Consider the following 12,924-nt stretch of genomic DNA (forward strand, 5'->3'; position numbering starts at 1 on the left):
AAGATGGAAGTTTTGCTCCGTACAGTAGTCAGGAGAACAGTAGGAGCATGGCACATGATTGGCATTCCTTTTCTTTACCCCAATGTCTGCATATACTATATCTTGAAAATCCCTGGGCAAGAGCACAAGAGCCCAGTTAACATCTCCAAGTTTGAAAGGTAGTAAGACAAAACACAAGTATTGATAGCTTAAGTGAATTCTGTGAATTCTGCCTGTAAACTTCATGAGAAGGAATTGCACTGGGGACACAGAATTAGCGGTTCCTGAGGAGTGCTGATGTCTACACTTGTGCTCTTTGATTTGTGGGTATTTTGGCAACAGTGGCAAATCACTTCATAAACCAAAATAGGCAAGCAAAGGGTATTACAGTATTGCAATTGATAATTGAAAGAAGTCACCAGGAAATATCTTCATGTGTCTAGCAAGTATGTCAAAATGTGGTCCATGTAGCAGATCCAGAACCAGCAGAAGCCCTGTCACTGACTGATTGCTACTCTTGCTGGAAAGAAAATCACAGACAAATTAACTGCTGACGTGCACTCTGCAGTCAGTGACCTGGCAGAGTCTGAATTAATAATGTTACCAAGTTTAAAAGGTCTTTGACTAATTTTACATGTGTGCAAGTGGCTGTGTATGGAACAAACTGGTGGAGAAGTTGGCAGCCAGCAATAGACTCCGTGGATTGGATTCATCTCTACCTGCGTGCAAATGCCAAAAAGGCAGGTGGAGAGCTACGGAGAGAGTCTCTGCTGGCATGGGAGAGAAAGCACTTCCACAGCTCAAATTTTACTTCAAGCTAGTCTATTTTGGGTGCTGGTAAAGTTTTTGGTTTTATTCTTTATTGAAGAAATGTCGATAATCCATTCAGGTGCAGAAACCTATATTTGTCTATATTTATATTTAATTGCACCCTGTGTGCCCGCAGCTCCCTGAAAACAACACCAATTACCAGCTCCTGGGGATTTGAGCCTTTGTCTGATATTTCAGTGAGAAAAAAAAAAAACCTGCAAGCATTTAACTCTGAGAAGAATGCTGAACAGGTTCATGTATCAAGAAACATCTTTGCTATCACATTTGTTTAACTAAAAGTAGACTGTTTTATAAATCTTCTAAAAAAAAAAGTGTGTGCACAGACCCATTCTTCTTGCTCGTCTTCCCCTCTTGGCCCATAGTTGTGGGGTAAATGATAATGGAGAAAGGATATCTAACATTCTCCTGACTTATCTTCTTGGAATTTAATTTTTTTAAGTATCAGCAGAACATTGGTATTTTTCTGATAAAGCTAGTTTAACCATAACATGGCCCTCTTTTGGAATTTCCCCCTCCATTAGAAAACTGTAATAATTTATGTTCAGAATGTGCCATATTTGGATTTTTGAGGAACATAAGGTTTCTAACTACATGACCATCCAGAATTGTATCTAGAAGTTTTTCACCTTTGGGAAAGGGAAAGCTATGATTTTCCAGCATCACAGCACTTTCTTCAAGTTCTGGTGGGTCATGAATTCTGAGAAAGTAAAAGGTACAGCAGTAAGTTTGAGAGATGTTTTAAATTTTCTGTACATCTGAGCACAGTACAGCATGGCTTATTTTAATTAAAGTCTGGTTTGCAGTTGCAAGGATAGAAGAAATGGTCCCCATAAAATTTTTTAAGACTCTCTAAAAAGTGTCTTATACAGAGTTTTTCCCTTCCTGTAAAATAAGTTGCATATGTGGAATATACAGCAATCCCATATAAAAAAGGTTTTATTGGCACTTGTAGTAATGACTTTCATAACTTATTCATGAGTTCACTGCTCATGAGTAATTTGGTCATCCAAAATACAGGCCAATAAAACTTTTATACCCTGCTGTCATGTCTTCTACACTTGGGGTGGGGAGATAAACAGAGGCATACCAGAAACATTTTGTAGATCCTTTAAGGGAAGACTTAAAATAGAAGCTAAGTTCAGCTGTGATTAAAAGAAAATTGATTAGATAAGGGGGAGCTGATAAAAACCACCAAGACCAAAGCAAATATGTTCTGGTTTTAACCTGATAAAATTGATACCACTTTTTAAAGTGTTTAAGTTTATATGTACTTAAGGATCAGAAACTGGTGCTCATCACATTTGCTGCATATTTTTGCAGGTCTCCCCTTGTTCTCCCTCATTTTCTATTTCGGGTGTTGCTTTGGTTTGGCTTTTTGTTTGGTTGGGTTTGGGTTTTGTTGGGGGTTTTTTGTTTGTTTTTTTTTTAGCCTAGTGAGTGGCAGTGGGACAGTTGTATCACTAGAGTTGTATTACACTGGACTTTTTTATGGCATCTGAAGGTGTTCAGGAGGAAAGGCTTTCAAGCACTTGGAGCATAGATCGGATGTAAGCCTAAAATCAGGCTGTCTGCACACAGAGAATGTGATCCCTTATAAATCTAGTTTGACACAATTCCCTATTTTTAGCTCTCTGGTGCAGTATCATATGACTAAGTGCCCCCAGGGCATCCGCTGCTCCCACAAAAGAGGAGGACTCCCACCTCCAGAAGGCAGGCTCATATTTGCTATGCTACTGAAGGAATATAATGAGCTCCTGACTAACCTGACGTTTTATAACCAAGAAAACTTTTAAGTACCTGAGCTTGGAAGCAGTGCATCGATTGACACTTATTCTATTTCTCCACCACTTTAAACCACCAGCGGCATGAAATTTATCATCTTTGAGCCTCCTGCTCTAGATTTTTTTTTTTTGTAAAAAACATATCCTGTGCGTATTTTCCAACTCAGAGCAGGATGGGTGTCTCCCCTGCCTGCCACTCCTTCCCATTTCTTAGGCAGAGGCTATTCCTTTGACGTGGAGACCGCAACCAAGCACCAGATACATTTTTAATAAGAACATTGTCCCTTTAGCAGCTTGGCAAAACACAGTACAGGGAGGGGGGTGTGGTACTGCTGACTACCATACCTGAGACTGGGAAAGGGTTTGAAGGGGAAGGTCTTGCTTTGGCAGAACTGGCATAAAGAGGGCTGGTTGCATATGTACTCTTGCAAAGTGGGAAGGTCTTCCTTTCCCAGTAAATAAAGGAAACTTTTCAGCCTGAATGAAAGGAAGAGGATCTTTATTTAATGAGCTGAATGGCACTGTGCCTTTTATTTGCTATTGAGCAAAACCTGACCTGAAGCCATTCTCTTGGAGTGACTGGTATTCACCATCCTGGTGTGCTGGATGTAAGGCCAGGCTTTAGAGGGAATAAAAAGGAGTGGGGTGAGGGTATGGAGATGTATAAATAAGGACCTAATGCAGTAAGTGAGACTGGTTCACAGATTTTCTGGTAATTATGACAAGAGAATAGCTGTAGGGTCATCTTGCCTGACATGACTGAAGTTTTTGATTGAAGACAAACCTTGTAGTGAATATGCCCTCCATTAACAAAAATATTAAGGGTATTTGCCAACTCAAACACTTTAATGCTGCTTAAGTAACCCAAGAGGGTCACAGAAAATGTCTGACTCAATAAAGCAGGAGCCTAAGCCTTTGTAAGGCTTTCCCAGTCTTCAGACTGGCAGTTCCAGCTTGTTGGCCATTGATCCCTGAGTGCACATGTGATAGTTGGAGAGATTTGTAAGTTTAAGACTGTTTTCTGGTTATTCTAGTATTGAGTATGCTGTCTTGTATGTACAATCTTGTTAAAGTGGGCTCATTCAAACAATTTTTCGGGAGACCTTGTCACCCATGGTTCCTTGAATTATTACAGAAACATACACACACTGTTCTTTTTTTTCCCCTCACAGTTCTATCATTAACCTTTGTAATTTACAGTGGTTCTAGCAGAAGCTATGTACATCATGTCCCAATTTTACTGCAATCTGAAGCAGATAAAATTGTGTGCCAGACAGTTTGCGTATGTATACACACAACTACATCCTATGAGTTCAAACACAGAGAGATATAAGTATCATGTTAACTATTTCTTAAGGTAGTATTTTAAAAGACTGTTTAATTTATGTTATTTACTTTTGATTCTCTCTGCTAAGGAAATGTGTATATCCCTCATGCCTGTGTGTAGTTATAGCTGGTGCCACTGCACTTAACAAGGTAGGAGGTCCCATTAATTACATTTTTCAATGCATCTGCATGAACACTGCAACACTCACAGGCTTTTACACCCCGCTGGTAGCATGGGAGGTTGATTGTCAGTCCTCCAACTGTACAAGTGTCATTTGCAGGTTAAAATGACTGTAAATTAATTATGTCTTTCTGGAAGATGGGGGGAGTGGATAAAAATTCCTAGGACGCATAACTTATGACAGCTCTCTGCTGTGCAAAAGAAGAGTTATTAATTTTCACTTTCTTGCCTTTCCTCCCCACCTCCTCTAAAGGTCAGTTATGAAGGTACTACTTACAGCAGCGAAATGGCTGTCCTGTTCACTTTGTTGCATATGTGGGGGTTTTTCTTCGCTCTTCTAAATATTTTAAATTTTTATAAATAGTTGAGGGAAATACCGTTTGATGGTCTTGTGATTTGTGGCTCCCTGGGAATGAAGGATGAGGGAGGTGTGTTTTCCTGGAATCTCCTGCTGGTGTCCTGGGCAGAGATCATACACAGGTTTACCTCCAAGAAAACCTCATCCTTAATTTTCCAGTGCTTTGTCATCCTTGCTGGCAAAAAACCACTCCTTTTAAATAATAATTAGATTCACAGGGAGAAGATGCCTCGTCTCTAATGGCTTCCTAGGTGACAGCCTGACACGCAAATGAATCATAATTTGTTCATCTGCATCTAACTCTGGACTACTTTTAATTGTGTTACTAGTCAGGGTTCTCTTAGCAAAACTCCGTTGTTTACAGACAGTTTTTCTTCAAAGTATGCCTAGAAAAGCCCTACAGGCTAGGCAGCTGGAGCCTAAGAATTATCAGGATCTACAAACCCCATGAAAGTCCTTACTTCACCTTCAGATCCTGCTCTGAGAAATCCCAAACCGCATTTACAAGACCAGATCCTGCATGAAACGAGGGGCTTTTGTGCAGTGGCTGACATGAGCCACAGAGTCCTCCGTGGAGCCATGAGAGCCCTCCTCTGTGAGAGGCAATCTGGGCTGCTGCTTCCCTGCCCTTGTGTGAACTGTCCTACTAGTCAGCTCTGCAAAAATCTGCCCTGAAGCCTGCCCAAATTTGTCTGTTGAAGCTGTTATTTTGTGCGGTGGCTGTGGATATTGTGTATCTTGGGCACATAGAAGTGTGAACATTACTGCCTAGACTAGTACATTTGAGAGTGCATTCAGTGACTAATTCATCTGCTGGTGGGATATATAAGGTAGGACATTTCAGCATTCACAAATAGAGTGAAATTCGGTATTATTAAATTATTTAAAGAAAAAATAGCTCAGTTCATTGCCTAGTCCTTTCTGAAAATCAGGCCTAGTTCACTACCTAAGTCATTGCTGAAAAGGAGTACTTGCTTTTAAAACACAACTTCCTGAAAAAGATGCACTGAGGCACATTAAGATACTGGAAAAAAATTACTAGATAATTTTTATTGTCACTCTCAGTAAGTTATTAAGCATACTTCAGTGTTGTAAGGGGACTATTTATTTCAGTGTTTGATATAAACCATATTTATTTATTATCAATCACATCTGTGAAGAGAACTGTCCCCTTGCCTTACACACATGGCTATGTTTGGCTGTAGTCTGCACATGGTGAATCATGGATGTGTAATAAGAAAGTTTATTATCAACAACTCCTTATGGAATTGAAGTTTCTCTTCCAGAAATATTGCAAGTTTGTGCATATTCTTCAGCTGTTACAAATGCTTCTTGGCTGGTGTTTAAATCATCAATAAAAGTGACTACTGGAAAATGTGGAACTTTCTGTAAAAACTTCAGCTGAAAATATTTTTTGTTTTCAGCTGCAAATCAAAACCTGACATATTCCAGTAGCGAATGAAAAAAATATTTTAATTCTGAATTACCACAGTGTTTTCTCTGGGGAGATGATTTAGGTACCTTGTGTTTGTCTCTGCCATTCTTGGGTTCTATCTTTAATAATGCATCATGATTTTTCTCTTGTGATGGGACTTAGTGGAGTGTGGTGCTAGATGCCTGAATGTAATTTAAAGGCAGATAAAGAAGAGAAAGGAGGAAAAGAAACATTCATTTTCTGTGAAGTACTGATGGTTTTTTCACATTGAGATATTTTGCTACTTGTTATTTTGATAAGAAAGTGAACTGTACTATACCAAAGCAGGTAATATCTTATCATTAAAAAAATGTTCAGTTATAAACTCAATATAAAAAAATGTTGACCTATCATAGCACTGAACTGTATAACACTGAGCTGTATAACTACTGTCAGTATGCAGAACATGTCTTTCAGCCATAATGCATATGTATGAGAAAATTATCCTGTGAGAGGCATACAGTGAAGAAATCTTGATTGCTTTCTGGTGTTATTTATATATTTAAATTAGAGTTTTAAAATTAGTATATGCAGAAAACAAAGGGGTTATTTAGGACATACCAAAACGTTACAATAATACTCTTATTACCAATAATTAATTTGCTGCAAATCTGATACAACTCAATAAAAGTCACTTAATTTGCACCAATATGAAAAAGTTGAAAAAGAGACATTCAAAACCAATTTTTAACACTTTTGGTATAATGAAGAGATTGCCTCTTAAGCTTTATTGTGTTGGTTAGAAATGCTGTTACAGTAGGCGGAAAAAAAGGTTTTTGAGTCGTGTTGAACAGGGAGAAGCTATTCTGTGCTGACTACCTTTGCAATTAACAGAAAGAAAACCTATGAGTGGGATGGGCGTTAGAAAGGGATCCAAAATGTGCCCTCTGTCTCCAGGCCAAGAGTCCTTCTTGGAAAAGCAAGTTGTGAGAAAGCATATATGAATGGAGAAAACATCTGCTTTGTCAGACTCCCAACAGGAAATCCTTGATTGTCCCTATCTATTACAGAGCAGTAGCTACAAGGCTGTGATCTTTTTTTTGTCACTTTAACTCTTTCTTGTGCTGCACTTTCTCCTCACACTTAGATGGATTTAGTCATCTCAGGAGGGTTTCTTTTGAAATCTTTAAACATAATTAGGTGAATTGATTTATACACAGCACTTGTAATCATAGTCAAGTGGATGCAAGAAGGGCTTGGAAAGGGCATTCAGAGTGCCTGTTAATGGCAGGCTATAGACACTGGATGATGACTGTTATGCACTGCTGAATAGATCAGTCTGTGACACTATAAAATCAATTTTGCTTTATGTCGTTCATCAAACAATTAATATAAAGAATCTGATTTCAAAACTATAAAATCAGTTTTGGCTGATGTTGTTTCACAAGGCCATTAATACAAACGATGTGACTTCAAACGTCTGCTGTCACATGAGCTGCTGCATCATTAGCCTTAAAAATGCCAACGAGCCTCCGATGGTTCAAGTTGAGTTGCCAGGTGAGGTACAAGAGATGGTGTTTTAGCTATTGATGTCTTCGCAGGTGAATGAAAGGTCACAGTCAAAGAGAGCTTCATCACTTCTGCTCCACCTGCCCCCACCAAATCGGGCCGGTCCCCGCCGACGTCTCTGTCTCACTGCCGGCACCCACAGCCCTCCGGCCGCGGAGCTGAAGTTTTACCCGACAGATTCTGCCACAGGCTCTGTAGCTCGAATCCCTCCTGGGAGATTTAGCTCATAATTTCCTATTTCTATACAACCTAGGCACTGTTCAAATAATTTCTTGAGGCTGTGTTAGCAGAGGTAATATTTGAGGAGAGACAGCATCCTTGCTTCAGGAGGGCTAAACGGACACAAATCAGGAAAAGGAATACAGAAGAATTTGTGGGGGCAGAATAGAAATGCTCACACAAGGCTAAGAAGGTGGTAAACAAAAAGAATTAAATATTTAATTTCAGACAGATCTAATTCTGTCTTTCTCAGCCATAGTGATGACCCATCAAAAGACACTTTCTGTAGGAGGTTAACATGAAGGCTATACATCTAACAGACTGTAAAGGGAAAAGTCATGGAGACAGAGGGCTGAGTGAAACTTTTTATAAGGAAACTTTTCCGTGAAATATGTAAATTTGACAACAGTAAAATGTTTTGCTAATACTTGCTGACACCAGTAATTTCATTTTTCTATTTCTGAAAGATTCAGCATTCCAGTTTCAGCACTTAAAATATTGTATTGACTTATGGTTATATATGACTTTATATTAGAAAGTATTTTTAGCAATATTTTAAAACGTGAAGTAAAAGAAAAATAGAAGAAAATTAATATGATATTTTATTTTTTGCAAGGATAAATTTGGCACAGATATAAAAAACATTTTTTTCCACTGTGGTCCAGTTGGTTTCACATTTGATAGGTGCCTACAGACTCTGCCAAATTGTATTTGTTATTCTAGGAACCAATATAATAGTAATAACCGATCATAAAAATGGAAAAATAAAGTCTCCCTGGAAAATATTGAAGGGAGGGCACTTCCATGCCTGAGATTGTGTGATGCATGTTGATACAACGTCATAAAAATCTCATCAAGGGTAGAAGTTGCCACTAAGCTGGGTATGTGTCCTGATCGTGGTCCTTAAGTGCTGCAGATGTCACCGCTGGTTGTGCTGATCAGCAGAGGAGCAGGGATTGCACAGGATGGCAGGAGCAGTTAGAAAGTGTTTTGGCTGCTAACTTTGCCCAGAGCAACTACATTAATGTTGGTTTCCTAAGCATTTCGCATGGTGTCAGTAAGTCTGTGCTCGCTGCCTCGCAGCTGATCGGGGGTACCCAGGAGCCGCCGTCTTTCAACAGATTCTTCATTCCTTTATTTCCCCTGGAGAGAAAGGAAAAAAAAAAAAGTGATAAAGCAGATCTGCCACTGAAAGCACGGAGCATGCTCCAAAGGCTTTTTAGGCATGATGACAGATGCAGCGATGTGTTGTCATAGCCCATGGAAAATCCTCGGACGCTGCTGTGGGCTTGCTGAGGCTGGTTTCACTCACTCTTAGCGAGGAAATGGGGAGGCCACCAGCTGGAAAGCTGGAAAAAAGAAGGGGAAAATGCTCCCCAAACTCTAGAGCATACTTTGTCAGGCAGAGCTGGCACAATGGGGAGGTCAGCACCTCCCTTGCCAAATGACTGGACTTTAAAGCTGAATTTTACTGAAGCTCAAGTTCCTAAAGCTTTTAGGAACCAGCAATGCAGGTGGAGCACGTGTTTTCAGGCCATGTTCAGCAGAACAAGGAGGAGAGCTGGGAGCAGGGCTGCTGGCACTGGTGGCTGGGGCATTGGTGGGGAATCTCTGAGAGTTGGGAAGCCCTGTCCTGCACAAAGCCCTGCACAGAGAGCCTCGTGTTCTGGCAATGCAGGTCAGTGCACTGGCTATTTAAAACCACAGGCAACACAGATTTACTGCGTTCTTGTATTTAGGGAAATACACATGCTTACATTAGCTGATCTACATCTGATTTGGGGATTCATAGCATGATCTCCCATTGACTGCCGTTCTGGGCATATTTATAGTACAAATTTCCCAGTCAAATATAAATTAATTATCATTTATATTACAATATTATCCTTGATCCCCCAAGGCTGCTAGTTCTGCACAAATTTATACTGTAAAAAATTCTTTGTTCTCAAAGAGGTTACTATTATTATATGCAATTCTGTAAGATACAAAATGTCTAAAGAGGCATTATCAACTCTATTATTTTCTCTTGTTTCAGATAGGAAATTCGAAATAGCCTTTTTTTTTTCTTCCATGGGTCTAGAACAATTTCATACAGGAGACTGGGAATTCAGCCAAAAATGCCTCAGATTTCAGACCATATCCTTAAACAGTCAGTCCTACTAACAGTTCACACAGGTATTGATACTGAGTGTCTGTAAATATTTACATAAATAACAATAAAGCACTGCAGTAACTGATTCTAGAGTAAAGAGATTAGAGTGTTTTGATCTACAAGTGTAGAATTTAAAACATGCTTTCTACCATTTTACAATTATTAAAGTTCAAGTTAAAAGTTCAAGTTATCTTTCCTGGATGGAGATCTATGCTCATGAATATGGGCTACCTGAAGCTCAAACCTGAGCCCTGCAGAAATAATTTAGCAGTCTCTCAAACTCTTGATCTATATGCACAGTATATAGACTAACCTGAAAACATTTGCAATGATAAGAGATAACATTTTGTTTTCAGATGCTGCTGTCATTTTTACTAATTATCATTAAATGCATTAGAGATCCTGACTTCGGGATAGCCTTCTGTCTTGATGAGGGACTACAGTCCTGCTGCAGGGGAGCATTTCACCCCATACAGCAGTGAGATGGATCCCAGGGGCATGTCCTCTGCTTCCAGCAGGCTTTGGGCTGTGGCATCCCTGGGGCATTATGGGAGGACTCCCTGGATGGCTCAGGTCATGGTTGGTTCTAGAAAGGGTTGCACAGGACAGGGATGGGAAGCTCTGGTTATCTGAGGATTTCAGTTAAAGATAAATAATACTTTTCCTAGCTGCTTTCAGTAGCCACAGGAAATTTTAAAGCCGTAGGTTACAGTCTAATCAGAACAACATCTGCAAAGAATGGGGACAGCCTGTGCTGTGGAAAACTTGGAGCTCAGTCTGTTTTGTATACCGCAAATCAGCTTATAGCTGAGCTGATTAAATCTACCATCCATTTTGGTAGATCCTCAGTAATAGTTTCAGTGAAATCAGCATGAGTAATATATGCCAGGTATGACTCAGGTGCAGACGTGTGTGTTTCTGTGGGCAGAGGCAAGAAAACTTCTGGCTTAACGTTTTTCTTAAAGGGATTTCACACGTGGACTGTTTGTTTTGTTGGCATGGCAAGGCTGTTAAAAACCTGCTCCAGGTTTCAGTTAATGAATTCCTGATTGAAGGGAGTCTTGACATGATGCAAAATGAGAGATGCAGTAAAGCCCTCTGTTGTAGTTTTTACCACCCTGGCAATACTGAATTTCAAATTATACAACTTATTTCATGCTTATGCAGTAACTTTAGGGTTTTCCCCAAGTAATATATGAAGGACATTAGTATTCCAATTGAGGTCTCTATTAAAAGAAGTTAGGATTTGCAGGGAAGTAAATTACATTAATCAGTCATCGCATTCCTGTGGTCTGAAAGAAATCTCTCAAGTCTCTAACACCAGGTAGAAAATAGCTGAGGTCATATATCCTACAGACCTGCTGAACAGAAACACTTGTTTCACCTAATTTTCCCAACTATAACTCTAAAAATGGAGGGCTTTAACATAATCCATCTGACTAGTGATGAGTTTTTAACTTTGAAAAATTGGTAATGAGAAAAAGAGGAACCACCAGGAATGCAATTGGCGGTGTCAAAAGTCACACTTACTGAAAACTGAATATCTGAAGCCCTCAGAGCCTTCCTGACTCTGACCTGCCAGTGCTGGAGAACCAGTGTAAAGAACGTGCTGAAATTCAAATATAGCCCTCTAGGTGTGCTGGACTGCAGGCAGCCAGCAGCTGCTGGACAGGACGTCTCTGGTGCTGCCTTCTAGGCCTTTAGAAAGGGCTGCCATCCTCGGTGTTAGAGGCTCAGTTAGGGCTAATTTTAGGAGTTTGATGAACCGTGGTTTTCCTTTCATTTACTCATAGGGGTTGTAAATGGCTAATGATCTGCAGCAGAAATTAATTATTGCTAATTATTCCCTTTCAGCCACAGCTCAAATCTTCTTTTAGCACTGTGTGTGGATGCAGGTTAAATGAAGTCCAAATCCCATTCCCTTTGCTGTCCTTGAAGTTAAACAACAGATCCTACTCGCTCTTCAAATCCAGATTGGCCCATGCAGGAATGCGTGGGAGGGATGTTCTTGTTTTCAGAGGCAGAGAGGAGATGGGTACTTAAAGCCTAAAATTGGATTACGGCCTTTCTTTTGTCACAGGTTCACTCTTTCTTCTGGGGTTTTAGGTAGGACAAGGTGAGACTGATACCTCTGCCAAACACCTATACTGAGGGAGATTCTATTTATGAGGAGAACAGTGCATCTGAATTCATGTCAATGAAGGTCACGATAATACTCCAAGTATACTATGCAAAGTGGTGTGATTTTCTATGCAGTCTGTGTGGGAACAATTATGCTGTTATTAAAAATACAACTTGCAAAACTTAAAAGATGCAAATTAATTATATAAATTTGCTCTAGGACAACTGATGTTGAACAGGCAAGGCAAATTAACGAAATGTCAACTAGACCATGGTTACCTTGCCTAAATGGATTTGTGGCTTTAATCAGCACAGGGCCATGTATTACCACTGCCTCTCTCAGGTGGGTCTGGAGATGGGTGGGAAAACATGAAAACACCTACCAGCAAACTACAGAATTTTCAGAGGACAAAGAACAGCCAAAGTATGAGTTTTTTCCTCACCCTGTCACAAAATTATTGCCACTTGGTGTTGTAGTGAACCATCTTCAGTGAGGTTAGTATGTGCTTGCTGGCATGGTGATGCTCTCCCTTGTCTCACCTTGGAAACATGTCAGCTCTAAATGTACATATGAGGTTTGCTGGCAGAAAAGCAAGTGCCTCAATTTCTGCATTTCATCACATGCACAATAGCCTGAATATTGAGCTACACAGTTGTATGCAATGACAGAGCCCTCTCAGCAGTGAATGTGGCACTTTCTGGGGCAGGCCAGGCCAGCACAATGTGCCCTCATAATACAAAGCAGCCCTGAACTGCTCTCCATGTGCTTAATAGCCCAGAGCTTAAAGGACTCCTGGAACTTGCAAAGGAGATTTGAATCTCATCTCATCCCTGACTCAGAGCTGTGATTTCAGCTAAAATAAGGCAATGATCTTTGAGAAAGGAAGAATTCAGGTGGTTTTCTTAGTCTGTTAGAAGCAGTATGTGATTCAGTGAGTATCTCTGCAGGGGAAACCTGGAGCCACCAAAAGCCCTGATTTTAGGTGTTGTCAT

Source organism: Chiroxiphia lanceolata, chromosome 8 (assembly GCF_009829145.1).
Source record: "Chiroxiphia lanceolata isolate bChiLan1 chromosome 8, bChiLan1.pri, whole genome shotgun sequence".
NCBI classification, from domain to species: Eukaryota; Metazoa; Chordata; class Aves; order Passeriformes; family Pipridae; genus Chiroxiphia; species Chiroxiphia lanceolata.